Source organism: Ornithorhynchus anatinus, chromosome 4 (genome assembly GCF_004115215.2).
Source record: "Ornithorhynchus anatinus isolate Pmale09 chromosome 4, mOrnAna1.pri.v4, whole genome shotgun sequence".
Taxonomy (NCBI): domain Eukaryota; kingdom Metazoa; phylum Chordata; class Mammalia; order Monotremata; family Ornithorhynchidae; genus Ornithorhynchus; species Ornithorhynchus anatinus.
The window spans coordinates 100354411-100381029 of NC_041731.1; the positions used below are offsets into that span (position 1 = coordinate 100354411).

The 26619-nt window shown below is 41.7% G+C and overlaps 1 non-coding gene across 1 annotated transcript; it reads right to left on the minus strand.

Moving 5' to 3' along the window:
- Window positions 1-5773: 5773 nt before the first annotated feature.
- LOC114811930 lies at window positions 5774-5911 on the minus strand. Its single transcript, XR_003759625.1, has one exon. It is a non-coding gene; the product is annotated as a small nucleolar RNA SNORA7 (small nucleolar RNA).
- Between the last annotated feature and the right edge of the window lie 20708 nt (window positions 5912-26619).

A 26619-nucleotide genomic window follows, 5' to 3' on the forward strand; every position in this document is an offset into this window, starting at 1 on the left:
CCATATTCCATAGCCTGTAAACACGCTCCTCTATTGTTTTACCCAGAGGAATAGGCAGACGGTTAACGAAAAGTTCACCGTTCTTCCTTTGTGTCCAATGAGGATGGACCAGGGGATTATTCGAGAGAACCCATGCCTTTTCTCGCTTTAAATAAAGGTAAAATACATTTCCTGCCTCTTTATTTTTTACCATAGCTCGGCTAATTAATGTGTAAACATCAGGATGTTTGCTCTATGTTGTAGACTATTATTCAGGTACAACACAAGGAATTTTTATGAGACCTGAAGCCAGGTGCAACATACCTGTGCCTTATGCTCTCCGTCAATAGCTTTTAGTGGAGAGAGGGGTTTCTAAAGGACTCACTGGAGATTTAACCATGGCCAAACAGTCTTCAGCATAGAATCAGAACAGGTATGTAAGGCAGATGAAGTCTTCTTGTGAAGAGTCATGCAAATAATGAGAGTGCTTTGTGAGCCATGGCCTCTTGTAATTCCTGAGGTCAGACTGCAGGATGGTGGCAGGCTGGTGACCACATTAATCAATTCATCAATCAATAGCAGAAGAGTAGGAGAAGAGGAATGGCCTACTGGATGGATTATGGGTCCGGGAGTCAGAAGGCCCTAGGTTCTAACGTCATGTCTGACACTTAATAATGATGATAATAATAATAATTATGGTATTTGTTAAGCGCTTAACTATGTGCCAGACACTGTACTAAACGCTGGGGTGGAAACAAGCAGATCGGGTTGGACACAGTCCCTGCCCCACATGGGGCTCACGGTCTCAATCCCCATTTTACAGATGAAATAACTGAGGCCCAGAGAAGTTAAGTGACCTGCCCAGTGACACAGCTGACAAGTGGCGGAGTTGGGATTAGAACCCATGACCTCTGACTCCCAAGCCCGAGCTCTTTCCACTGAGCCACACTGCTTCTCTGCTTGTCTGCTGTGTCTCCTTGGGCAAATCATTTCCCTTTTCTGTGCCTCAGTTCCCTCATCAGAAGAATGGGGATTAAGACTGTGAGGCCTATGTGGAACCTGGACCGTGTCCAATCCGAATATCTTGTATCTACCCCAGCAATTAGAATAATGGCCTGGCACATAGTGAGTGCTTAACTAACACTAATTATTATTATTATTATAGTATTTCTTCAACACATATTGTGGGAAAAGAAGAGCTCCAAGAGCCTGGCAAAGTACAATATAATTAGAAGATATGATTCCTGCCCACAAGGAGTGTATAATCCAGCAAGGGAGACGGGCACTAAAATAAATTACACCTGAGAGAGTGTAATGGAAGATAAAGATAAGTGTATAAATGCTGCAGGGGATTGGGTGTGTTTAATGTCCAGGTAATGTGAAAGTGCTGAAATGATAGCTGAGGGTAGAAGTTTGGGAGATTAGAAATCAATTAAGGTTGGGCCTCCAGGAGGAGATGTACTTAGACAAAGGCTTGAACAGTGAAGAAGTCACTGATTTGTCAGATGTGAAGAGGAAGGAAGTTACAGTCAGATGAAGGTCACACAAATGACGTCAGCAGTAAGAGAGGTGAGAAAAAGGCACAATGTAGGTTAGTTTCAGGAATTAAAAGGTGTAGACTGGGGCATAGTGGGAGAGGAGAGTGGATAAGCAGGAGGGAGAGTTTTGCGTTAGTGCCTGAAAGTCAGTAGTCAGGAACGTCTGTTTGAAGAGAAGAATGGGCAACCACTGGAGGCTGTTGAGGAGTGGGGAGCCGTGCTCAATATTATCAAGTACATTTGATTCTGAGACTGAGTGTTTCTCCTCCTCCTCCAGATGACTCTTCTGTTCCTCTTCCAGGTTGGTGGGTGGTTTGGAGGACAGTTTACGAGTCTGATATATTAATCAGAAATGTTGATTCTCTGCGATCCAAGAATTGATGACAATCAGCGAGGAAAAAACTTGCTGTACTAATTTAAACAGTTGCAGCTTGCTATCCCTTGCAGGAAAATTCCTACAACAGCAGTTGAAAATCTCATTCTCCCCTAATGGGGGGAAGGGAAGAGCTCAACTCTATAATGAAGTGAAAGCGAAAACATCAAACTCATCTCTTTAGGGCACAGACTGGGCTTAATTAGACTGGCCCAATGACCCCTGATGAAACGTATTGGTTGCATGTATGACATGGCTACCATGATGGCTGGTGATAAGAATAGCATGAATCTCCTTGCTCAACTTAGAATTTTTCATCTTGTTTCCCTGTAAGAACCCCAGTCTCTTTCCCAAAGACCTCTCCTCCTAGGGTGAAGCAACATGGCCTAGTGGGAAGAGCAGGGGCCTGGGAGTCAGCAGATCTGGGTTCAAATCCCAGCTCCGCCCCCTGTCTGCTGTGTGACCTTGAACAGTTCCCTCATCTGTAAAATGGGGATTAAGACTGTGAGCCCCATATGGTACAAGGAATGTGTCCAACCTGATCACCATCTTGCCCAAGGTCTCACAGCAGGCAAATGGCAGGGCCAGGATTATAACCCATGTCCTTCTGACTCCCAGGCTCATGCTCTAACCACTCACCCCATGCTGCTGTGGGGCTGGGGTTAGATTCAAAGGGCTTGTTGCTATTTACAGCATAAAATGAGATTCCATGATCGTATCCTTCACTAAGAACTTGAGGATAGTTTATAACCTGATTACTAAATAGCTCTATTCCAGAGGAGATAGAAAATGCCACTTGGCCCTGTCATTGAAAAAATGAAATATTACCATTCTCAGGAGATTTTTATGTATCATCAATAAATCAATCACTAGTACATTTAGATGGTGCTTAGGTGGGTTGCAAGTGTTATTGGAACATCATGGGTTATAAGGTGAAATGATTAGAAGTTACTTGGGATAGATCTCTTAGAGGAGACTGATGTCAGAAGGTCTTGGAAAATGGGAGGGTGGGGAGAGTTTGGTCCGTGGAATATGAAGGAGGAGGGCATTCCCAGAAGGAGTAGAAAAGTGGAGAAAGAAAGATGTGGGCAAGGGGTTAGCAGTGGGAAAATTGGAACAAGCCATACTGAGTATGCCAGCTAGAAAGAAATGAAGATTGTAAGTGGGCATGTAGTGGGAAAAGAGTAGATGAATAGGAGGAAAGAGCACTGAGTGCTTTAAAGTCAATGGTCAGGAATTTCTGCTTGATGCCGAGAAGAATGGATGATCTTTGGCAGTTTTTAAGTAGGGCGATGTATGCAATACAATGTTTTCTAAAAATGATTCAGGCCATTGAGTGAAATGTGGACTGGAGAAGGGAGAAGTTGGATCCCAGGAGATCAGCTAAGAGGTTGATGCAATAGTCAAGCGGGGGTATCACAGCACCTGGACCAGCATGTTGCCTGTTGGATGGAGAGGAAGGAACAGAGTCTGAAAACATCTATGGAGGAAGAACTTAAGGTGTTTGGTGTCAGTCTCAATGTGGTGGTTGAAAGTCGGGGAGGAGTCAAGAACAAAGTCAAACTTGTGGGTTTGAAAGGCGGAGAGAATGAAATGTTATCGACTGTGATGGGAAAGTGAGGTGGAGTGGAAAATTTGCTTTGGGAGGGGAAATATGAAACTCAGTTTTCAACTGGTGCGATGAATGAGACACATCAGGACATCCAAATAAAGATACTCTGGAGACAAGAGAAAATGTGATCTTGCAGAGGGGCCATAGGTCAGGGCTGGCAAAAGTAGATTTGGGAGTGATCTGCACGGAGGTTGTAGTTGAAATGGTTAGAGCAGGTGAGCTCCGCAAAGGGAGTGAGTAGAAATTGAGACTAGAAAGGAACCTAAAATAGAGCCTTAAGGAATACCCAGAGATAGGAGGTAAAATCACATCTCCACTAAGTAGCCTTCACTGACTAACCCCACTATTTCCCTCATTTCTACATTGTTTATGCATTTACGTCTGTACCCCTTAAGCACTTTGATACTCATTCCACCCCACAGCACTCATGTACATCTCCTTATACTCTGCCCCATGAGAGACCTGATTATCTTGTACCTGTGCTCATCACACAGTGAGCTCTTAACAAATACCACAATTATCATTACATTGATCATTAGTATATTATTATTATTATTAAATGTCATTAATGGATTAATTGATTGATTCAAGGTAGAGTAAGAGCTGCCCTTTTACAAGCAAACTCTCTGATGGAAATAACTCCATGGAGCCAAAGTGAACAATGGATGAAATTGTCCCTCAGTGCAACAGCAAAAATGAGAGAGAAAAACAAGTCGACAGTCTGTCAACACAATTAGCAAAATTCATACTCATCCAAGCAAGGATTACAATCACTCTATATCTTCTTCAAAACCTCCAGGCTGAAAATGAAATGATAAAAGCAGTTGCAAGCTTGTTTTCATTTTTAGAGATTTTTCCCAAGCAGCTAGATTATAATGATTTAGGGTGGGGACTGGGGCTAAAAAAGGATAGGAGATTGGTCAAACCTGAAACTCAATCCACTTGCCAGAAGCTATGGAGAAATACTGCTGTTGCATACCTCTTTCTCATAACGCCAAACTGTCTTTCTTAATCATCTTCTGCTAAGAGGTTTAAAGCCAATCTTTTTGTCTTAAGAATAGAATATGTCAGAACATCTCCAATTTACCTGTCTATCCTGAAGCCTGGCTTAAAAGATCTGTATCCCACTAGATATTGGTCAATTACTAGAGACACCTGGGTGGTATTATTTCACATAAACAGAAAAGCACGGCTGCATTAGGTTTTGACCCCGGACAACAGCAAACATAACAACTTTATTTCTCACCTACATGTTCGGTGAACTTTCCAGGAATAACCAAACTGACGCGTTAGCCCTTTTTGGATTTAACCTGTTATTCCTGATGCTTGTGTCACTGAACTCGATTAGATGAATCTATAATTCAGGATATATTTATATCCCATCTATCTCTGGCCCTCTTAACCTAAACTTCTGTCGAATGCTTATTACGTAAATGAAAATGTAAGGTGCAAGTTAGTTAACCATAATCTTCATCCAATACTTCTTTCACAACACTGCTCTCAAATGTCACAAGGGTTTCTATTTTTCTACAAAACTAGTAAAAGGAAAGCTCAATGAAGAACCTGTTCCATGCCTCTTAAAGTCATTTAGACTTTATACTACCAATTGCATTTTGAACAATAGACGCTTAAAATTTCTCTAAGACTTTTGTCTGTCCTTTGTCTCCTGACTATTTTGGTACTGATATTTCAGGACTTTAAAAGGGAATCGTGATGATTTTTAGGGAAATAACTACCTGAGACAGATGCACTGGAGAACAGTGTAGGGGGTTAGTAAGGAGGGAGCATTAACGGGGGGCAGGGATCCTAGAATTTGACCAGGGTCTAGAGGAAACTGCATATGAGGAAGATGTTGGAAAAGCATTGAGTAGGCTGTTGCATAATGAGAAAAGCCACAAGTGCTTAGTACAGTGCTCTGCACATAGTAAGCACTCAACAAATACTATTGAATGAATGAATGAATGAATACCCTAACTTATATCCTTAAATTCTAAGAATTTAAATTGCCACAACCCCTGTAGCATTCTAATACAGATCTCGTCTTGTCTTCTTTTACGCTGTCGAGTTGTTTCCGACTCATAGCAATGCCATGGACACATCTCTCTCAGTACGCCCCGCTTTCCATCAGCAATCATTCTGGTAGTGTATCCATAGAGTTTTCTTGGTGAAAATATGGAAGTGGTTTACCATTGCCTCCTTCCGGCAGTAAAATTGAGTCTCCTTCCTCGACTGTCTCCCATGCTGCTGCTGCCCAGCATGGGTGATTTTTTGACTTGTAGCAGATTGCCTTCCACTCACTAGCCACTGGCCAAGCTAGGAATGGAGTGGACAGGCCTCCGCTTGACTCTCCCTCCCATAGCCAGGATTGGTAGAGTACTGGGAACTCTCCAGGTGCGACTTTGAGAGGGGTATACAGATATTACATGCTCTATTATTAACACCCTATCTGTACCTTTTTTAAGTGCCTGTCTCCCCTGCTAGACAATAAGCTTCTTGAGGGCAGGAATCAAATCTTTGAACTCTTATACTCTCCCAAGTGCTTATTTCAGTGCTCTGCATAGAGCAGATACTAATAAATACTACTGAGCTATTAACTGAGGGATGACTGTATTTATCCCAGAAGGCCAAGGAACCCATTGCAATTTCTTCTGCCCATGAAGGAACAAGGTTTGGAAGCTCAATGAGCTCCAGACACTGATTTGTCATTCGACTTTATGGCACCAGCTCTTTTCCATTGTGTGTTTCCTCCTCCTCTTTCAAATTATTGTGAGTCTGAAATGTTTAACCTTTTCTCTGCTTCATTTGTTTTGTTCACAAAAGTTTCTAGGATCCCTAGTCTGTGAGTATCATTAAAAAATGCCTAAGACAACCAAATACAAGTTTGCTTTGTGTCCATAAAATATAAGAAAGTCACTGGGAAAGAATTTAACATTCTTTCTTATGCCCCATAGAGAAGCAGCATGGCTTAGTGGAAAGAGCCCGGGCTTTGGAGTCAGAGGTCATGGGTTCGAATCCCAGATCTGCCACTTGTCAGCTGTGTGACTGTGGGCAAGTCACTTAATTTCTCAGTGCCTCAGTTACCTCATCTGCAAAATGAGGATTAACTGTAAGCCTCATGTGGGACAACCTGATTACCCTGTATCTACCCCAGCGCTTAGAAAAGTGCTCTGCACATAGTAAGCGCTTAAGAAATACCAACATTATTAACAATACTGGAATTACTCGATATATGTAGATCTCCTGGAGAAGATGAGTTCCAATTACATAGCAGAAATCCCAATATTCAGTAACCCACGATGTGCTAACCTATGCCAAGGAGCCAAACGGGGCGATGTAATCTCACGAAAGCTGTTTTCAACCCAACTGCAATTGCTATTCAACAAACTCAAATGGAAAAGAGGGATCAATATTGATGATGAGGGACCGACACATCTCCTCTTGGGTTATATTTGGTACTTAGGCAATAGAATTGAAAGCAAATGTAAGAACTGCAGATGTGGTCACATGAAGGTGGGCTGGAGATAAATCCATCTAAGGCCAAATGAATGTCCAATGCATGACGGCCTGGAAGGACACATTCATGAAAATGGAAAAGAAATTGAAGAAGTGGAAAGCTACTTCTAGCTCAATAAAGAAATGAACAAAGCTATTACATTTGACGGAGAATGCGGCAGAAAGAGGAACGGAGCCTGGGTCAGTTTCAGTAAGTTCAGATCACCATTACCGGCTGCTGAGCTAGCCATGAGGAAGGAGGTAAAATCGTTCCATTTCAACATTTGGGCATCAGTGTGATACAGATTATTAGAGTTGTGTTTGACAGCACCTACCAAGGAAGAAAATATGGCTGTAACTCATACAGCAATGGAACGATGTGTGCCTAAAGACATGCTTCGAGAACACATTCCAAAAGGAGGTATTAGGAAGCAAGCGTATCAGAAACATGGAACAAGCTTATAGATCAAGCAAAGTGAAGGATAGGCAGGCCACGGAGAGGAACCTTTTACTTAACAGCTAAGGCCTCAGAAAGACCGAGCATGGGCCTGGGAGTCAGAGGACCTGGGTTCTAATCCTTCCTCTACCCCATGTTGGCTCTGTGACCTTGGGCAGATCACTTTACTTCTCTGTGCCTCAGTAACCTCCTCTGTAGAGTGGAGATTAAAGCCTACTCCTTCCTACTTAGACTGTGAGCCCATCTCTTTTCCATTTTCATGAATGTGTGCTTCCAGGCTGTCATGCATTGAACATCCATTTGGCCTTAGATGGATTCATCTCTTGTGGCCCTTGTATCTATTCCAGCGCTTAGAACAGTGCTTGGCACATAGTAACCGCTTAACATTATTATTATTGTTATTATCATTATTATATGGGACAGGAACCATGTTCAACTGAACTTTGTATCTACCCCAGTGCTTAGAACAGTAATAATAATAATGGTGGTATTTGTTAAGCACTTACTATGTGCAGAGCACTGTTCTAAGCATTGGGGTAGATACAGGGTAATCAGGTTATCCCACATGAGGTTCACAGTCTTAATCCCCATTTTATAGATGAGGTAACTGAGGCACAGAGAAGTTAAGTGACTTTCCCACAGTCACACAGCTGATAAGTGGCAGAGCTGGGTGCTAGATACGTAGTGAGTGCTTAACAAATATAATTATTATCATTACTGTTATTATTGCAAGAGCTCAAAAATGTCCTAGGTGTTCCAATAACACATTTCTTTGCTTAGAGGGGGACATAGACTGTTTGAGATACAGTATAATGGCAGGTCACTGAGTTGCATTCATGAAGGAATGAAGGAGTCATTTCAGACACAGGGTAAAGGAGTTCATCCCCAAAATGGCAAGTACGTTAATAATGTACGTAATACTGTTACATGTTCTGCCAGTGAACATTTTTTTCATTTGGGATGTTTCGTTACATATGAGGCAATTAAACTGTAAAATTAACTTTAAGCTTTTTGGAAAAAAGCATGGTAAATAAATTCATGGAACAGCTCTCATCGGCTGCTCCATCAGCAGATACACAAATGGTAAATCTTTAAAGCCGCTCGAAAAAGGGGAGTTGGATTCCGTACCATTAGGCCAGCCAATACCATGGCATACAGAATGCATTTCGTACAGCTCTAATATTGTTTGGGAGCTGATGTTGTGTAGGGGACTAGTTCTGTTAGTCACTTCCATGCAGTGGAGCAGATGAACGCCGAACTATTGTTCTTTCAAAAAAATACTGCTTATGCGTTTTGTGATGGAGTGGAACTGTGTTGAAGGGCAGCTGTTTCTGGAGAACACTAATGAGAAGCTACTGTTTCTGCCATTTGAAATTATGAATAATCAAGGATGCTTTCTGCATCCATAGGTGGTAGGGAAGAGGTAGGTCCAGAAAAGAGTGTAAGCTCGTTGTGGGCAAGGAATCTGTCTGTTTAATATTAAAGTGTACGCTCCCAAACGCTTAGCACGGTGCTTTGCACACAGTAAGCACTCAATAAATACATTTGAATAAATGAAAAGCCAAGCTGCAATAGAAAAAAATCCATGACTAATGAGGATCGTTGACATTCGTATTGTTAGTCACGAAAGTTCACGACTATGTTAAGTAATTCAGCCATGAAATTTCACCCACATACCTCTCAAAAGATTCCTAGATGTTCATGCAGCAATCAGCTATCAAAATAGGAAAAAAAAAAAAAGCTAAAGGGAGTTAATTGGACTAGCTAAATATCTTTCTGGATGCACCAGAGTTTGAAATTCAATTTGAAATGGGGGACTATGGCCTGTGTAATGAGAACTCAAACAAAGTTCCAAAGCTTTTGGAATTGAGTAAGCATCCTGGAATTTGGGATTTTATCCAGATTTATCTGAACCTTTCAGAGAGGCAGAGTAATGGGAACAGACTTTCTTGCAGTATTTCTAGTGCTTCCTGAGCTCCGTGTGCCATTCTCACGGAGTGGATAGAACACAGCCTGGGAGTCAGAAGGAGCTGAGTTCTAATGCCGGCTCCGCCACTTGTCTGCTGTGTGACCTTGAACGAGTCACTTAAATTCTCTGTGCCTCAGTTACCTCATCTGTAAAATGGGAATTAAGACCGTGAGCCCCACGTGGGACCCGATTTGCTCATATCCACCCCATTGCCTGTGCTGGGGTGATGATGGTGGTAATTGTTAAGCGCTTACTATGTGCCAAGCACTGTTCTAAGCACTGCAAATCGGGTAAGCAGTTATTATTATATGTCATTCTTATGATGGTCCTTGGGTACTTTTGCTTCCTGATTTGACTGAAACTAGGGCAAGCCAAGGTTCCTGATGTTTCCTTTTATAGGTGTGAAACTTGCTGGAGTCTCTACAGTGGCAGGGTTGAGGGTGTGAGAATCGTGCAGGTTGGGGGAAACTTGTGTTTCATTTGAATGAGTTCCCTCAACGCAGCCTGTCACAGCACCACAGAGAACCTAAGCAATGCGAGGCTCCTGTCACCGGGCTTAGATTAATCTCTTCTTTAGCTTTGTTTCTCTCCGCCCTCCCTCCCCCCCCCACTCCCCGCTCCCCACCAAAGCATCTGGGACTTCTGAAAGCTCCATTCTTCTCTCCAATTTTGCAAAACTAAAATTCATTAAAAGCAAGGCAGCACCAGGAATGGGAGAGCACGTGAAACTCCCTGACGTGGGGGGTTTTTATTGAAAGAGAGCCTTGTGGCGTTTGGCTTTGGAGATGTGTTTAACACAGACTTTAAGGATTGGCAATTTGTTTAAAGGAATGGGTAAAATATTTAAAACCACCACTTTATTTAAACTATTGTGCCTCCTTCAGTAAACATTCAGTACATGACTGAACCTTGTATGAACTTGTGCTTGTTGCTGGTTAAATAGAATGTAAGCTTAAAATGAAAAGGCGCTGCTATTGAGAAAAGGACAAAAAGGTTGCATGTGCATTTTTTCTGCCCACACACAAGCCCTTACCCCTCAAAATACCACGTGAGCCAGGCTTTTTTTATTAAAATGCCCCCTTTTTTATTATTATTATTTTTCTTTTTCTGGGCCTCAAAGTGCTAAACCGAAAGCAAGCTGTTAACAGAAATGAGTAATTATTGAAGCTCTAACAGGCAGCTTTCACTGAAGTTGATTACAGCAGCCATATAATCACTTTTACGGATTCTGTAATCACAGTAGCAGGGAATGCTTCACTTGGTTCTTATTGTTTTCGCTCAGGGTGGAGGTAGGGGGCCTGCAAGAGAAGCCCCTTTTACCACCTCAGTACAATTTCTCCTGCAAAGGAAATCTACCCAGCCCTGAATGAAGCCCGAGAATCATTTATTCTTTCTTTATTAGCATTTTCTCCTCCCTCACATAAGAGTCTGTTGGAGTCAGGAAATTGCTGTTATTCAATATGTGAGCCAGAGGTTGTAATGACCACTTGCAAGGGTATGACCGACAATTACTGCCCTTAATGAATAGGGGTAATCTAGTTGAGACTAAACACTAGTAGCAACTCTGAGGGTGTCTCTGGTTAAATTAAAAGAACAGCAATGCAAAGGAAGTTAACAAGAATTAATTAGTTAGATCGAACTGAAAACCTACTCATTAGTGATGTTATAGGCAGAGTAAAAGCCTATCTTCAGTGCAATTAGGTAGACAAATGAATTGTACAACTGACTGATTCACACCTGCTAACAGCTGAGGGCTATAGCGGATATGTATGGGATCCACTTTTTACAGTTCATGCATACTTGCATAGTTTAATGGATCTTGCATTCTCGAATTAGTCCCCATGCTTTCAGTTTTTACTTGCGAGTGTTTGAGCTGGCTGGGCTAAGTTTCCCCGCAGTGATGCCCAGACCGGCAGGGATTGGATAAGGTTTGGGATTTCATTCATTCAACCACCCTGGACCTGTCCATCCCGGAAGAATCCTTCACTCCGCTTAATGAAAGGAGTAGCGCCACAATGGGCCTTCGTTTTCCGACACGTCTTTGTTGTCTAATCATTTGTTCCTGAACCGGTAAAGAATTTCTGCTGCTGACGAATCCAAGAATGCCGATGGAATGAAAGTGAGGATGACAAGAGAGGGGAGGGACACATGGAAGAGTAGAAGATTTAGACTCAGATTTCTAAATTACTACAGGGAAAGATGAAGTAATAAGAAAAGGCAAAAGGTCGGTGAAAGAAAAATCCTGAGCCAGGATATTTCTGCGCAACTCCCTCCTCCTTTATATCCAACAGATGATCATTCTCTCTACCTTCAAAGCTTTATTAAAATCACATCTCCTCCAAGACCCCTTCCCTGACTAAGCCCTCATTTCCTCTCCTCTTTCTCCCTTCTGCGTCAACCTGGTACTTGGATTTGCACTCTTTATTCATCCCACCCTCAGCCCCATGGTATTTAGGTACATATCTGAAATTGATTTATTTATGTATATTGCCTTCTCTCCTTCTAGACTCATTCCAGGTCATTGTGGGCAGCAAACCTGCCTTCCAAATGCTTAGTACAGTGTTCTGCACATAATAAGCGCTCAATAAATACTAATGATTGACATATCCAGGCAGACTCTCCTCCCAATGTCCAGTCATGTTTCTGCTCTTATCCATTTCCCTGGATTTGGTTTCTCACTGAGTTTATAAATTTGGAAGGGTAAGGGGCTGGGAAAGCGTTGGGGGAGAAAAAAACAAACTGGAATTCTGGTTTGTTTCCTCATCAGCCCTTGTTTAAGATGTGGAATTTGAGGGTGTAGGTTTGGAGAGGGAAAGAACTGAGTAGATACCTCCATTAGCTAGGATATCTAAGTGGAAACAAGGAGGTAGGGCCTAATGTTTGCCCAGAAGCCCAAAATGAAAGCAGAGTTTGGAGATCAGGGAAACTTGGTTGAATTTCCAACTCCGTCCCTGTATCTCTAGGTGGACTTGAATCACTGCTTCAACCCTCCTGTGCTCTATATTTTCTCCTTCCTAATAAGGGTGGTCCTCAGAGCTTCTAAATTATCTGGATCAGATCCAGAGGGAACCTTTTTTGGTTGATCTCTGTTATATGGCACCTGATTTCAATGCCCTCTGATATCCTCTGAACCAAGTCACCAGGATGGACCCCTAAAAATGGCATGATTCAGGAACTAGGTATGCTTTAGTATTCCTCTCTGGCAGCAGCACGGGGACTAGACTAAGTGGAGCCAAGCCACTACTACTGCCTTTTCTGCCCTTCCGTTCTCCCCTACAGAGGACACCATGCCCTCCTGCTAGGATTCCAAAGAGAACAAGCCCAGCTGCAGAATCCCCCAGAGGACTTCCTCAATCCCCTGACTGATCACTGGTGGATGAGTGAATATTCCAAATGATATTCCTGGCCCAGACCCTAGTTCTCTGACACCTTCCTGAAGGCAGGAGGTTGGGGGGAGGGAAGGTGTTTCAATGTAGGATGATGTTTGGAGGCTTTGAGCCCCTGAAATGGAAGGAGCTATGTAATTATCATCATTAGGAGGGTGATTGTGAGCCGCTCTGGCCCTTTCACTCCGTTTTCTGTTGTGTTAATACCTGTCACAAAACCCAGTGGATCTCAAGTGCCCTCCCAGGCAGCCATAACCTCTAAACCTCTAAAGTGAACTCTATTGAGGGGAAGCTCCTTTGACATTTTGGTCACTTCTTCTAATATATAATAAGAGCAGAAGTAATTAGAAACTAGTTTGATTTATTTAATACAGCTCCCCCTTTCTCTGGGCCAGAGCCCTTGTGATGCTGTCCAATTACACCTCGGAATTAAATGACTAAGGCAACAATGTGGAAAAAAAAGAAAAAAAAAAAGAAATGCCCTCTTCAACTCTGAGCAGAGAGAACAAATCGTGGGCATGCTTAGAGGGGTCAGAATACAAAGCAGCCTTGGAAAGTTTCCCAGTCGTATTTAAAAGCTGGGAGGGGCAGGCCCCGAGACAGTTGTTGAGAACTTTTAGGTTTGTCACCCCACAGGGAGCAGAGGCAACTATGGGCCAGTTTAGAGCACCGTGGGAGAATCACCTCAGGATGGGTAGGAAGAATCACCTCAGGATGGGTAGGAACGTCATTATGGGACCTAAATCCTAGGGTTTCTTGTTGGACCACTGCAGCCCCTTCTACAGAGACAAGACAGCTCTGGGCTTTTTCCATCGGGTTCATTCGTTTCAGCTCATCTTGGTCTTGCATCTCCTCGCTGGTGATCTGTTGCTGTCCTCCTCGCGGGACATCCTTTAAACACCTTTCAGACCATTTTCTGTGTGCTTCTTGCCTATTGACCCTTTAACAGCCCAGCACGCACACTTTCCTCCAGCAGTTCCAACTAGCTCACTGCCCTGATCTCATCTATCTTGCCGCTGATAACTTTCCCACATCTTCCCTGTGGCCTGGAACTCCCTCCCCCTTCATGTATGCCAGTCTACCACTCTCCCCACCTTCAAAGCCTTATTAACATCACATCTCCTTCAAGAGGCCTTCCCCACTTAATCCTTCTTTCCCCTACTAACTCTCTCTTCTGTGTCATCTATGCGCATGAATCTGTTCCCTTGGGGCACTTGGTTTTTCCTCGACCCTCAGCACTATGTACAGAGCCATAATTTATTAATTTATATCAGTGTCTGTCACCCCTTTAGACTGTAACCTTACTGCGGGAGGGGAATGTGCCTACCAACTCTGTTGTATCATCCTCTCCCGAGCACTCTGCCCATAGTAAGCACTAAATAAATGCTAATGCCATCATGATATTTGACATGATCCCTATTTTTGAGGCTGTGAGAAAAGTTTATTCTCATGGCCTAGGTTGCCTTAAGTTTACTAATATTCTAGCAAGCTAAGCCATTCATCACCCCTTGGGTTTTGAGGAGAAGCTGCCAAAACTTTGTGAGAATGTTTTTTGAGATTACTTGCTGAACTGTCTTATAGACATTTTCATAAAAAATGTAAATGAAATCAAAACAGATTCCTCCCAGAATAGAGGTGATTAAGTCTTGATTTACCCTAACCATATAGTACTGTCTCAAAATGCTTAGTGAGAAGAAGCTGGGCAATCAGCTAGTGATCATTCCCTAAGTTCTCTTCCTGTCCTTCTCAGTCACCATTATTTATTGAGCACCTACTGAAAGCAAAGCTTTGTGCTAAGCTCTGGGGAGAAAATAGAATCAAACATGCATTCTCTGTGTGCAAGAAACTCACAGTTTGGTGGGGGAGAGAGAGAGAGAGACAGCAAAGTCAAGTTTGTGTTCCTCGACCCTAGGACAGTATAGTAAGAACAGGTTCAAGGATGGCTGGAAGAAATAGAATAAGTACCCGAATGTGTGAATGAGACTTCATATAAAAATATACAAAAATGTGCAGGAAAAGAAGTCAAAAGTGCAAAGACTGGCTGCTGGGTGGACACAGCTAAGATATAGTTAATAAATGGGGGAAATCTTCCTGATCGAGGTTGAATTTTAGGAGGGCTTTGAAGATAGAGAGAACTGTTCGATGGATATGAAGTGAGAGGGAGTTATAGGTGGGGGGAGCAGGTTGAGGCCGTCACAAGCAGGAGAGTCGAAGGCAAGTTATACATTGAGTTTGGGAGGAACAAAGAGTCCGAGTTAGGGATTAGTGAGTAAAGAGAGCTTTGTGGGATGTGAGAGAGTTGGTGGAGAGCCTTAAAGCCAATCATAAGGAGTTTTTCCTTGAAACTGAAGGAAAAGGGAAATTCCTCTCCCTGATCCCTCCCCTCTCCTCTCAGCTTCATTTGTAGCCAAGCCCACTGAAGTACCTTTTGGATGTCCAATTCCCAAATGTGTATTCTTTCCCAGCCCTTAGAACAGTGCTCTGAACACAGTAAGCACTAAATAAATTCTTTACTATTGCCACAGCTTCTTCCCTTGTTCAGTTGTTCTTCTGTTTGTGCCATTCAGAACTCCCAAATTCTAATAATCATCCTGTTGTAACTCTGCTACTTCTGGACTATGCTAGTTCAGGACAAACTTCTGGCACTTTTTAGCCCTCTCAGTGAGTGTTAATTTCCTTTACTGCAGCTCTTTGTGTGAAACCCAGCTTCTTCTCACTCAGCATTTGGGACAGTATTATACGGTTGGGGTAAATCAGGGCTTATAATCACCTCTATTGTTGAGTAATCTGTTTTGATTTCATTTACATTTTTATGAAAATGTCTATAAATGTCTCTCACTACTTTGTTATTGAATTACTAAAGAATAAAGAGGTCAAAGTCATCCAATACAGCAATGTTTTCCTATGAAATCCATAGGAATGTGAGCATTCCTCATTAGTAGTGATTTTAGAACCATGTGGAATCTTTAGAAAAACTCAGGAGCCCCAGAAAAGTACACAGGTTCCTACAATCCTAGGTTGTGACTGTGCAACTCTGCTTCTCTTCCAGTGGCATCATGATCATATTGAGGATAAATTCCCAATTGATTTTTTTTTTTTATTTCCTCAGAACAGAGCTTGTCAATAAGGAACTTCTGCTCCCAGCTTCCAAGAGCATATCTTTGGATCTATTCCAAATCCCAAATTCCTTCATATTTTAAGCAAATGCATTTTGAAGTTCCCCAAGTAATAAAGCAAATGAAAGCATTTCTAATGGTAGGTGGGTCCCCAAATGTCATATTTCAGCTATTGAATAAATTCGATTCATTTTTTTTAGGTCACTCCTGTGCTGAGATGAAACGTTAATGATCAGAAAATGGGAATTTGCAATAAAAAATATTGGCACAAGCTCAGTCTGAGTGCATGGTGGTACCACGGAAATCAGAGTGAGGAAAGTCTGTCATTAGGTACAACAAATGATCTCTGACAAGCAGCAGAGCTGCTGGGGATCATAAAGGCAATTTTGTTTCTGCAGGTATGCTCACATTGTGCCACAGCAGAATCAATCATTCAGTGGTATTTACTGAGCATTTACCATGCGCAGGACACAGTACTGAACACTTGGGAAAGTACAGTAAAACAGATTCGATAGGCAAGTTCCCGGGCTACAAGAAGTTTACAGTTTAGAGAATGGGTATAAGGGGATTCAATACCTGTTCTCCCTCTTGTTTAGACTGTGAACTCCATGTAGGACAGTAACTCAATCTGGTCTGATTAACTTATAATTTACCCCAGTGCTTAGAGGAGTGCTTGATACCAGAAAAAAATTTTGAATTTTTCTGATTTTCCTAAATTCACTTTTAAAGCATAGGAGAGGGCACATATTTGACAATATTGCCTCCACTTGCATGCTGAACTAATTGGCTCAGAATGGAAAGAGATACTTTGGGGGTTTTTTAAACCTTTTTTAAGGTTGTTCAGATAATCTTTGTTTCACGGTGTGTCAGTTCCTTGGATGATAGAGCTTGTTAAGGATAATTTTTTTTCAAGGGACTACGACATTTCTTTAGGGCATCACTACCCTCTATTGCTTTTATCTGAAAATTTTGATTTTTTTTTAATTTTTCCAAAAATTTGGTAAAAATTTTCTGATTTTGGCAGAAATTGGAGTATTGCTTTTTTTCTTGCTTTGAATGCAGTGGAGATGAGCATGGCTGCTTTTTGTTCAAAAGCAGCAATAACAGTTTCAAGTAGAGTTTTAACATAGCAGGTTATCTTGGTTTGTGCCTTTACATCCCACCAATAATCCTTGTTAGCAGCTGCAGCTGATTTAAGAGATGGAACACAAACAATCGCATGATTGAGTCATTAACATAGTGCTTTTAAAAACATTTGGTGAATTCAGGACAGATTTGAAAATTGATTTATTGAATTTGGTTATGGATTTTTATGAATAAAAGTCAAGGTTTAAGGCAGGCCAGGTTTCAGATTCTTTGGGGGAAGAAATACTTGTTTTTTACAGCAGACCAATTTTTTTTTCATGGTATAAATTCTTACTCTGTACCAGACACTATACTAAGATGATCAGATTGGACACAGTCATTCATTCATTCAATTGTATTTACTGAGCGCTTACTATGTGCAGAGCACTGTACTAAGTGCTTAGAAAGTACAATTCAGCAATAAAGAGAGACAATCCCTGCCCACACAGGGTTTACAGTCTAGAAAGGGGAGACAGAGGCAGACATCAAAACAAGTACACAGGCATCAACATAAATAGAATTGTAGATATGTACATATATAGACAAGTGCTATAGGGTGGGGAGAGGGGGGTAAAGCAAAAGGAGCTAGTCGGGGTGACGTGGAGGGGAGGGGCAGTTGAGGAAAAGGAGGGCTTAGTCTGAGAAGGGCTCTTGGAGGAGGGGAGCTTTCAGTAGGGCTTTGAAGGGGGGCAGTGTGATTGTTTTGCGGATTTGGAGGAAGGGCATTCCAGGCTAGAGGTAGGACATGGGCTGAGGGTTACCGGCAGAACAGGCGAGAACAAGGCCCAATGAGAAGGTTAGCACCAGAGAAGCGGAGTGTGGGCTGGGATGTAGAAGGAGAGAAGGGAGGTGAGGTAAGAAGGGGCAAGGTGATAGAGTCCATGTCCCACATGGGGCTCAAGGTCTTAATGCCCATTTGCAGATGAGGTAACCGAGGCACAGAAAAATTAAGTGACTTGTCCAAGATCAAGCAGCAGACAAGTGGCAAAGCCAGTATTTAGAACCCAGGTCCTCTGAATCCCAGGCCTGTGCTCTTTTCACCAGGCCACCGTGCTTATCTTGATGAAGGATAGTGCTACCTACATAGTGTTACAAAACAATGATATCATCATAGATGAAAGCACAAATTTGGTATGATGAAGCTTTGTTCATCTGAGCGCCTAGTTATTCCAATGCTTTCCAGACAGTAATGAATTCATTTACCATCTCTCCAGAATAAGAAAAGTTTCCCACCACTACTGAGGCAGCTGAGGAGGAACCTGAGAGGATGAATTGTATATTTTGTTACCGTCAGAGCACAAATTGACTCTGAACTAACTTCCAGTTACGATATCATGATCCAGTCAAGGCACTAACAGGAATTTACTTCATTTGGAGAATATTTAATCATGGCAAGTTCACTTTTCTTGTTATTTTATTTTTGTTCCTCCTCCTCCTCCCACAATATGTAAAATACATTTATATGTCTTTCCCCGCCATGGGCTGGTAAGCTTCATTTGGATAGGGAACTTGTCTTTTATCTCTGTGGTACTTCTCCAAGTACTTAGTACAGTGCTCTGCACCAAATGCTCAATAAATACGATTGATTGATTGAAATAGAAATCCTGCATCCTGCTATAATCTAAAGACATGCCAACTCTGATTCCATTCCACCTAGAGAATCTTGCTGAGAAGCTCAAATAATATTTGGCTTTACCAAGTGCATCATTTATTTACTGTGTTGTCTTGGAGCCTATCCACATTTACCAGTTACACCCCTCCACCCCTCCTCCTTTAAAAAAGAAATGGTACTTGCTAAGTGCTTACTGTGTGCTGGGCACTGTACTAAGCTCTGGGGTAGCAAAAGGTAATCAGGTTGGACACAGTTCACATCCCAGATGGGGTTCATATTCTTAATTCCCATTTTACAGTTGAGGTAACTGAAGCACGGAGGAGTTCAGTGTCTTGCCTAGGGTCACAGCAGATAAGTGGTGGAGGTGAGATTAGAACCCAGGTCTGGTGTGGGTGAGATTAGAACCCAGGTCCTCTGACTTCCAGGCCCATGCTCATTCCACTAGGCCACATGGTTTCTGCTTCTCCTTCTCTTCCTCCTCCCTCCCTCCCTCTCTTCCTTCTCTTCCTCTCTGTCATTTACCCACGGTGAAGGAATATAAACTTCCCAATTGAATCAGATGAACTGCGTTCCAAACACATGAAGATTCCCATGAAAACTTAATAAAAAGTGAAACTAATAAATTCCATATTTTTCTTATAGCCCCATCGCCTAGAGCTTGTCCTATAGACTAGGAGCTCATTGTGTGCAGGGATTGTCTCTACTGCTGTATTGCACTTTCCCAAGTGCTTAGTACAGTGCTCTGCACACAGGAAATGCTCAATAAATACAATTGAATAAATGAATGAAATTTCTTTAGGTACAAGTTGTTTTCCCCTTGGTACCTGGGATTCCTTGGCCCCTTGAGCCCTTATGTGTTCTCAAATCTACACTAGGCAACTCTAATCCTCAAAAATGACTCATTTATTGTAAAAAGGCCACAGCTACCCACTAGACTGTAAGTTCATCCTCTATGCTGTCAGTTTTTGTGGGTAGGGAATGTGTCTATCAACTCTGTTATATTGTATTTTCCCAAGCACTGTGTTCTCTGCACGCAGTAAGGGCTCACTAAATATGACTGATTGACTGACTGATTTATTCTTCCTGTGTTTGATTAGAGATCACTGCATGATTATTTCCAAATGGAAAATGCTTGACAGAGTTTAAACAATAATTAGATTTAAGGGACAGAGGGACAAATAAGTTGACCAACACTCATTTGCTCATTAATTGTAAAGTTGCTTTTTATTTGTTTCTACTTTTCTGAATCTGCCTATACAATTAATGTGTTCATCCATTGCTCTCCTGCTTACATTAGAGAGAGGTTAATCAATCCCTGAAAATTGTTTCATATCATATGCAAAATGGTATAAATGCCATAATCTTTGACTCGTCTCTCTCGTTCACCCCACACATCCTATCCGTTACCAAGACCTGCTGGTTTCACCTTTACAGTGTCGCCAAGATCCGCCCTTTCCTCTCCACCCAAATGGCTACCTTACTGCTACGGGCTCTCGTTATATCCCGCCTAGACTACTGTGTCAGCCTTCTCTCTGATCTCCCTTCCTCCTCTCTCGCCCCGCTCCAGTCTATTCTTCACTCCGCTGCCCGGCTCCTCTTCCTGCAGAAAAGATCTGGGCATGTCACTCCCTTTCTTAAACACATCCAGTGGTTGCCTATCGACCTCCTCTCCAAACAAAAACTCCTCACTCTAGGCTTCGAGGCTCTACGTCACCTTGCCCCTTCCTACCTCTCCTCCCTTCTCTCTTTCTACCGCCCACCCCACACGCTCTGCCGCCCACCTCCTCACCGTACCTCGGTCTCGCCTATCCTGCCGTCGACCCCTGGGTCACATCCTCCCGCGGTCCCGGAACGCCCTCCCTCCTCACCTCCGCCAAACTGATTCTCTTCCCCTCTTCAAAACCCTACTTAAAACTCACCTCCTCCAAGAGGCCTTCCCAGACTGAGCTCCCTTTCTCCCTCTACTCCCTCTACCGCCCCCCCTTCACCTCTCTGCAGCTTAACCCTCTTTTCCCCCCATCTCCCTCTGCTCCTCCCCCTCTCCCTTTCCATCCCCTCAGCACTGTACTCGTCTGCTCAACTGTATATATTTTCATCACCCTATTTATTTTGTTAATGAAATGTACATCGCCTTGATTCTATTTAGTTGCCATTGTTTTTACGAGATGTTCTTCCCCTTGACTCTATTTATTGCCATTATTCTTGTCTGTCTGTCTCCCCTGATCAGACCGTAAGCCCGTCAAATGGCAGGGACTGTCTCTATCTGTTGCTGACTCATTCATTCCAAGCGCTTAGTACAGTGCTCTGCACATAGTAAGTGCTCAATAAACACTATTGAATGAATGAATGAATAATGTATAGAGCTGACCTAAAATGATGTTTTCAAAACTGAAATGTTAAATCACATTTGGCATGTTTTGTATTTTGCTGCATATACAAGACTCTGTTGCACTAATTGAAACACCCAGCGACAAGGAACTCTTTGGGAATATACTAATGGAAAAGATAGATGTGCAGAGAATATCTTCAGTTGAAAACGTCCCAATATTTTTCTTGAGTGACGATTAGAGTGATGGATATATGAATTTAAAAAAAGCTGAAGCAGGCACATTGTCAAATTTAGTTTTTAGTTTGAGGTAATAACAAAATATTTTTAATTTCCTACTTTGCTTTTTGTTAAGAGTTTCACTGCTCTTCTGTGTCTTTAAATTGCTCTAGGTTGGAGTTATTTCCTGTTCTAACCACATGCTTCCTTCAGTCTTCTAAATAACAAGAATTATAATTATTTTTTCAGCACCTATGTCTGTTCACCATCCTCTTTACACATTAAAATTAGGATAAAGCATTAAAAAAAAGTTTAGATATCCAAGGAAGAAGCATTACCAGCTCATCTGAGCAAATTTCATACCCATTTCTTAAATCCACTGCTTTTGGAATGCCCAGTGGGTATAGGAAAGAAATAATGTTTTAGGTTATGGTAAAATACAATCTCAAGAAATGTTTCCGAGCGGTGAGTTGCTGGGAGACCAGTTGCAGCAGGCAGTCAAGCCTGGTGGTAGGTAAAATCAGGAAATAGTTGCTCTTCTAGAGCGAAGACCTTAGGAAAACCAGCATGGAGTCAAAAGTTGAGACTGGTCTTCTAGACTGTAAGCTTGTTGAGAGCAGGGACTTTGTCTACCAACCCTGTTGCATTGTATTCTCCCAAGTACTTAGCACAGTGTTCTGCACATGGTAAGCACTCAATAAATAAATACCACTGATGATAAGGCCCAATGTGGGTTAAACCAATTAGCACAACGAGAATCTAATTTGACTGGTAAACTTGCACTTGATATTCATTCCACCTTCAACACTTATGTACATAGCCATAATTTATTTATTTATATTAATGTCTGCCTCGCCATCTACTCTGTAAACTCAGTGCTTAGAACAGTGCTTGGCACATAGTAAGTGCTTAGCAAATACCATCATCATCATTTTACTTTTAGGAGTTTTACAACTGCTAACTCTGTTGTACTTTCCCAAGTGCCCTGGACATAGTAAGCATTCAGTAAATATCATTGATTGATTGCTTTGTATAGTGTTCCACACACAGTAAGCACTCTATAAATACTATCCATTGATTGATTTTCTTTTATGGTATTTGTTAAGCACTTCCTATGGGCCAGGAACTGCACTAAGCACTGGGGTAGATACAAGCTAATTGGGTTGGACACAGTCCATGTCCCACATGAGGCTCACACTCTTAATCCCCATTTTACAAATGAGGCGACTGAGGCACAGAGAAATGAAGTAACGTTCCTAAGGTCACATACCAGGCAGGTGGTAGAACCGGGATTAGAGGCCAAGTCCTTCAGACTCCCAGGCCTGTGCTCTAGGCCTTGTGGCTTGATCTATTAAGGGCAAAGTACAGTACTTTGCACACAGTTAGCACTCAATAAATTTAATTCAATGAATTGATTGATAAGCACTGTGGGAAAGTGTATCGATCTCACACAGTCTTACCAGCTGCATTTGTCTGAATGGGTGAAACCTCAGTATGAGTATAATAATAATAATAATAATAATGATGGTATTTGTTAAGCAAATACTATGTGCCAATCACTGTTCTAAGAGATGGGGTAGATACAAGGTAACCAGGTTGTCCCACGTGAGGCTCACAGTCTTAATCCCTTTTACAGATGAGCTAACTGAGGCACAGAGAAGTTAAGTGGCTTGCCCAAAGTCACACAGCTGACAAGTGGTGGAGTTGGGATTAGAGCCCATGTCCTCTGACTCCCAAGCCTGTGCTTCTTCCACTAAACCATGCTGCTTCTGTCAGATAAGAAGAGTTGGGCTCTCCTGGCTTCTCTCTTCTTGTCTATCTGTCTCTCTCCTTCTCCCCCCAGATCTATTCTATTTCTTGTTCGTGTGTTCATGTGAGAGAGAGAGAGAGAGAATTCATTATGGGCAGGAAATAATAATGGAAAGAGCACAGGCTTGGGAGTCAGAGGATGTGGGCTCTAATCCTAGCTCCACCACTTGTCTGCTATGTGATATTGGGCAAGCCACTTAACTTCTCTGTGCCTCAGTTACCCCATCTGTAAAAGGGATTGACTGTGAGCCCCATGTGGGACAACCTGATTGCTTTGTATCTCCCCTGCCAAGAACAGTGCTTGGCATATAGTAAGTGCTTAGTAAATATTATTATTATTAATTTTTGATCATCATAATAATGATAGGGAATAGGTCATATCATCATTTCATTATAGAATTAGACTGTGAGCCCCATGTGGAAGAGGGACTGTGCCCAACCAGATTAACATGTATCTAGCCAGCACCTAGGCCAGGGCTTGATGTATAGTAAGCACTTAACTTATACTACGATTATCATCATCATCATCATCATTATTACTATTATTATTCTTTGTTTCCCAAGTGCCTTGTACAGAGGCATGACATCAAGTGGAATCTAAAAGTTCCTGCTCCTATTCCTCTGTCACCTAATCACTGTAGACAACCATTTTCCCACTTGGTAAGTAAGAGGAATCGGTACTGAATGTGGGCTGGGTAACCGTCTAACAACTCTGTTATATTGTACTCTCCCAAGAGCTTAGTACAGTTCTCTCACACACTAAGAGCTCAATAAATATGATTGATTGATTGGAGTAGGATGGAAGTGAATTAGTGTTGGGAATATACTTTGAGTTTTTGCATGAGTACACCACTGGAGTGATATTGGATTAAATCCATGTTTTGTGTAACCTGACGGGAATTACAGAAACGAGTTCTTTTGGGATTCCAAAGGTTGAATCTGTGGCTTCTTAGGAAAATCTTTTCAACAAAGAATAATCAACAGAGCCTAATATTTCTCCTGATTAAATTATTGAAAAGAACATGGGATCTGTCACAGACCATGTCTAAGGAAGGTCAGTATTTCATAAAATCACACACAAACTCTAGGTTCTTATCTTCTTCCTTCTACAACAGATGTCACTGATTCTTAACCTACCTATGCGTGTGGGTAGACACCTTAGAGTAGAACCCATTCATCTCTTTGGATATTAGCTTTGACAAGGATCTGAAGTAGCCTAATTAGATCAGGAAATGATCAACAATCTCGGGGGTGATTTCTAAGCCCATTGGTAATGAAGGAGAAGTATAAATTGAAGTCATTTCTTTAGCCTGCAATTAAGTGCTAGACATATTTCTCCTAAGTATTGATATCATTTTTATTATATATTAACATGTAAAGTGTTCTGAACACTAAACCACATTTGTCTTCTCATATCCTACTGGAATGAAAGCTCCTTGAGGTCAGGGATCATGTCTGCCAACTCTACTGTATTGTACTTTCTCAAATATTACAGTGTTCTGCACAAAGTAAGTGCTCAGTAAATACCATGGAGCGATTGACTAATTAACCTTAAAGCAAATCAAGTAGTAGCTTGAAAGCAATGCAAACATATTCACCCAGTGGTCCACCCAACTCAGAAATCTCTGACATGGGCAGCAATCAATTCTAGAAGACTATAAAAGTGGCTGTCAGTAGCAGTTATTCTCACAGTGAAGGAGTAACTTTTTAACCTTTTATTTCCTTCTAAAAATCACAATGGCCTTCCCAGTTACATCGATAAATGTAATTATACTCTCTTTAAAGTTCTAACTTTCCCTTCAAAATCTCTATCTTTGTCCCCTAAACCGATAGACGCTAGCTACAGGGGCATCATATGATCTGATGATCTTGTTTCTACTCCAGTGCTGAATAGAGTGCTTGGCACATGGTAAATGCTTAATGAAAATGACAATCATTATGATTATTATATTTTTTAAAAAAACTCAGGACAAGTAATTTTATCCAATTGAAAATAATAAAAGGTATAGTCAATTTAGCTTATGGTTTTTTAAAAAATAAAATCTAACAGAATTGTCATCTAAGGTTTTTAGTGTTTATGTGATTTTTGTCTGTGAGCTTTGAGAATATAGTTTTTTTCATAAAAATCTAGATTTGCTGGAGCTCTCTGTGGGCGTTGTATTTCCTTAAAAGAGATTGCAGTACAACATAGTAATATTCAGGTGATTTCATACAAATCTCTGTTGATTGTAATAAAATGTATGTTTAAAGACAAAATGTGGATAATTCGCATGAAGCTCAGGGGCTGGTAGATTACTGCACTCAGATGTGGCAACCTTGATTCTGATCAATTTTCTTGAAATTGAAAAGGAAAATTAGTCTTCAGGTGGAGCTTTAGCATATTATTATTCAATAGGGCTATTAATGCAACCCTGGGACAAATTTGGCACTATGCCTCTGGCCATTAGTAGTGGTCACAGTATTTGTGCTTTTGAAAAACTTCATTGTGAATAGACACATTACCAGTGGTCATTAGGCTGAAATGCTTCGCTCTGCAGGTAAATCAACATCTGTTTTAATTTATTTGTCAGTACATTTGTATGGAGAAGCAGTGTGTTCTAGTGGGGAGAAAGTACTGGGCCTGGGAAGTCAGAGGACCTGGGTTCTAAACCTGGCTCTTCCACCTGTCTGCTCTACGACCTTGGGCAAATCACATAACCTTTCTGTGCCTCAGCTCCCTCATCTGCAAAAAGGAGATTCAACATCTGTTCTCCCTCCTCCTTAGACTGTGAGCTCTGATTGGGCCCTGATTATCTCGTATCTATCCCAGTGCTGAGTACAGTGCTTGGCACATAGTAAGTGCTTAATCAAACCTGCTATTTTTATTGTTATTACCTATGCATGTGTGTTTTATATACCCATATATATGGGTTCATGTGGAAACACATAGGTTCTATAGATTCATTTATATATGCATATATGTCTGGCTATAAAGCGGCATGGCTTATTGGCAAGAGCACGGGCTTGGGAGTCAGAGGATGTGGGTTCTAATCCCAGATCCATCATTTGTCTGTTCTGTGACTTTGGGCAAGTCACAACTTCTCTGTGCCTAGTTACCTCATCTGTAAAATGGGAATTAAGACTGTGAGCCCCACATGGAACAACCTGATTTTCCTTGTGTCTACCCCAGCCAGCACTTAGAACAGTGCTTGGCACATAGTAAGCACTTAACAAATACCATAATAATAATTATATATGTAGATATGTATGCATACACACATGTACATAAATAATAATAATTTTGGTCTATATATATCTGACAACCACCTCCCATCAGCAACATACAGGGGTTCCTATAAGAGACACCCCAAAAAAGGGGAAAGACCCCCCTCCATCACCCTGGTATAATTACCAATTCAAGAATGAGACAACAGGACAAGAAGTCCACAACAACGCAATTAACTGGTTCACCATTACACTTGTGAGAGAACCAGTGGACTCTGGCCCATAGGGTAAAGACCATGTCTCCAGTATTGCTTTCATTCATTCATTCAATAGTATTTATTGAGCGCTTACTATGTGCAGAGCACTGTACTAAGCGCTTGGGATGAACAAGTCGGCAACAGA